The sequence below is a fragment of the Diabrotica undecimpunctata genome, chromosome 10, assembly GCF_040954645.1.
Source record: "Diabrotica undecimpunctata isolate CICGRU chromosome 10, icDiaUnde3, whole genome shotgun sequence".
In the NCBI taxonomy this organism is placed as follows: domain Eukaryota; kingdom Metazoa; phylum Arthropoda; class Insecta; order Coleoptera; family Chrysomelidae; genus Diabrotica; species Diabrotica undecimpunctata.
This window is the reverse complement of record NC_092812.1, coordinates 66,082,818-66,086,714: the sequence shown is the minus strand read 5'-3', so window position 1 is coordinate 66,086,714 and position 3,897 is coordinate 66,082,818.

Genomic DNA, 3,897 nt, shown 5'->3' with positions numbered 1-3,897 from the left:
TTTAGTGACTTCCTTCTTTACTTCCCTGTTGAGTCTGCTGTAAATTCTGCGGTCTTCTGAGTCTTTCGTGGATAGCCATGTTTGATAAGCTTTTTTTTTGTCTTTAATTAATTTTCCTACTTCTTCGTTCCACCACTCAGGATTTTTTCTTTTGTCAGCTTCTTCGTACCCCAATGCCTCTTTGGCCGCCTGATGAATACAATTTTTTATATCTTGATATTCTTTTTCGGCTGTTTCTCTTCGAGTTAAGTGAGTTAGTTTTGAGGCTAGTCTAAGTTTGTAGAGGAATTGTACTGATTCTTGTTTAAGGCTATCAATATTATATCTTATCTTTGTGGAAGCTGCTACCTTCTCCTGTTCAATTTTGTTTTTGTTTACTTTCCTATAGTGTATTGTTATTTTTGCGACCACCATATAGTGGTCAGATCCGCATTCGGCACCACGATACACCCTTACGTCATTTGTTTGGAGCCTTTTGTTTTCTGGTTGGATGAGATAGTCGATTATAGATTTTATCTTTTTCTTTGGTTGTTCCCAGGCAAATTTATGTATATCTTCGTGCTGATAAAATCCATTCATTATTTTAAGCTGTAATGTTTCACAAAGATCAATGAGTCGCTCTCCGTTGTTGTTTATTTTGTCTTCACCATATCTTCCTACCACATTGTCTTGTAATTTTTTGCCTACCCGAGCATTGAAATCTCCTAATAGGCATATTTCTTTGGATCGGTTTACATGGGTCAACACGTCAAGCAATTTGTCATAGAATTCATCCTTAACTTTTGTATCAGAATCGTCACTAGGAGCATATACTCCTATTATAACTATCGTCTCCCCATGTTTCTCAAGATCCATCATAATGATCTGCTCGTCTATCTCTTCCCAACTCTTGATATTGTTTTTGAGTTTTGTATGCACGGCTATAGACACACCTCTTTTTGCTCTTAATGTTTTTTCAACTCAACTGTATAAATGAATATAGTGGTTCTTGATTTCATTTCCCTTTCCTTTCTTTTTTGTTTCTGTAAGAACGCATATGTCTATTTGTTGTCGTTCTAATTCTTGAAAAACTTCAGTTTCCTTGGTTCTTAGACCTTGTACATTCCATGTGGCCAATCTCATAGTCCTTTTTCGTAGCAGACGTCGTCTTTTGTTTCCGTCCTTATTCCGAGGCTCTTGATCGAAATTTTTAGCAAATAACTTTTTTCTAGAAGAAGGGGTGCTGGCCCATCGTTGAAACCCCCAGACTTGGAGGACCAGGATTTGTGAAGAGTATGTAGTAGGAGTAAATGTAGTGACCCGTCTGCCCTCGGAAACCTAATAGCCATTCGGGGTCGGAAAAAAACGAGAGTTAGCCAAGAGAGGCTGATAGGAAAGATTAAAGACATTTTACTCAAGACAAGTTGAAACAGAGTAAAATGTGAAGGCCCTTATGATCCGCCAGGTGCGTTTCATAAGCGTATGAGTATTGATATAATTTGTGTTCCCGCTCACACCTCGGGGTGTTGACTACAGACTGTATGGCTCGTCCAGCATGCCATAGCATGGAGGATAGGGTACACGTCATTTATACAATGTAGATACCCCAGCTCCATGGCCTGACCAAAATGAGTATGTTATACTATGAATATATTATGTTATACTATGAATATATTATTAGTTAATATATTTGCGATAGAATTAAATATGTATGATGAAACAATAGAAAAAAAAAACGAATAACATGTTTACTTCAAAAGCGCCGATTTCGACCCCTAACAAAATTTTACAGCTCAAAGAAAATAAATTAAACTAATTATTTGTTACTTCAAATTTTGCACAAAGGAAGCAAAACTTTCTAAAAACTAATTTCAAGAATTGATTGGTAGAAGAACGGAACGGTAGCTTACATTGGTAAAAAAAGAATTATAAATTTACTTCAAAAGTACTGTTTTGGAGCTGCTATTAAGTATATTGGCCACAATACTACACTTATCTATAAGAAGGTTAAGATATGTTACAAATAATACTAACAATTTATAAACTACTAATACAATTATAATTATTCATTGAGTTTGCAGTATGTGAACTACTTTCTACGGAGAAATCAAAACACACATGATCAGATATTCATGTCTGAATTGAGTTCTCCATAGAACACAGCTCTAAATTGGTTCCATCTCTATCCATTTTCATATATTCCTAGTCAAAAGAGATCAATACAAATAAACCAAATATTCCAATTAGTTTCTGAGAATTGTGTGACAAGAAGATTTAGGTGACTCAACAGTAGCTGAAATAGGATAAACCATATATTATTATTATGAGTATATTATACTATGAATATAGTATCAGTTAACAGATTGGCGATAGAATTAAATATGTATGATGAAACAATAGAAAAAAAAACGAATATGTTTACTTCAAAATCGCCGTTTTGGACCCCTAACAAAATTTTCCAGCTCAAAGAAAATAAATTAAATTAACTATTTGTTACGTCAAATTTTGCTCCAAGGAAGCAACATTTTCTAAAAACTAATTTCGAGAATTGATTGACAGAAAACCAGAATGGTAGCTTACAATGTTAAAGAGAGAATCATAAATTTACTTCAAAAGTACTGTTTTGGAGCTGCTATTAAGTATATGTTAGACACTACTACACTTATCTATAAGAAGTTTAAAATAGGTTACAAGTAATACTTACAATTTATAAACTACTAATATAATTATTATTATTCATTGAGTTTGCAGTATGTGAACTACTTTCTACGGAGAAATCAAAACACACATGATCAGATATTCATGTCTGAATTGAGTTCTCCATAGAACACAGCTCTAAATTGGTTCCATCTCTATCCATTTTCATATATTCCTAGTCAAAAGAGATCAATACAAATAAACCAAATATTCCAATTAGTTTCTGAGAATTGTGTGACAAGAAGATTTAGGTGACTCAACAGTAGCTGAAATAGGATAAACCATATATTATTATTATGAGTATATTATACTATGAATATAGTATCAGTTAACAGATTGGCGATAGAATTAAATATGTATGATAAAACAATAAAAAAAAAAACGAATATGTTTACTTCAAATGCGCCGTTTTGGACCCCTAACAAAATTTTCCAGCTCAAAGAAAATAAATTAAATTAACTATTTGTTACGTCAAATTTTGCTCCAAGGAAACAACACTTTCTAAAAACTAATTTCGAGAATTGATTGGTAGAAGAACGGAACGGTAGCTTACATTGGTAAAAAAAAATCATAAATTTACTTCAAAAGTACTGTTTTAGAGCTGCTATTAAGTATATTGGCCACAATACTACACTTATCTATAAGAAGCTTAAGATAGGTTACAAATAATACTTACAATTTATAAACTACTAATACAATTATAATTGTTCATTGAGTTTGCAGTATGTGAACTACTTTCTACGGAGAAATCAAAACACACATGATCAGATATTCATGTCTGAACTGAGTTCTCCATAGAACACAGCTCTAAATTGGTTCCATCTCTATCCATTTTCAGATATTCCTAGTTAAAAGAGATCAATACAAATAAACCAAATATTCCAATTAGTTTCCGAGAATTGTGTGACAAGAAGATTTAGGTGAATGAATAGTAGCTGAATTAGGTAAAACCATATATTATTATTATGAATATGTTATACTATGGATGTAATATCAGTTAATAGATTGGCGGTAGAATTAAATATGTATGATAAAACAATGTAAAAAAACGAATAATATGTTTACTTCAAAAGCGCCGTTTTAGACTAAAAAAATTTTGCAGCTCAAAGAAAATATATTAGGATTGACTCCATAGAATACATCTCTAAATTGGTTCCATCTATATCCATCTTCCCATATTTCTAGTCAAAGGAGATCAATGAAACAGCTTGTTCTTTTGTG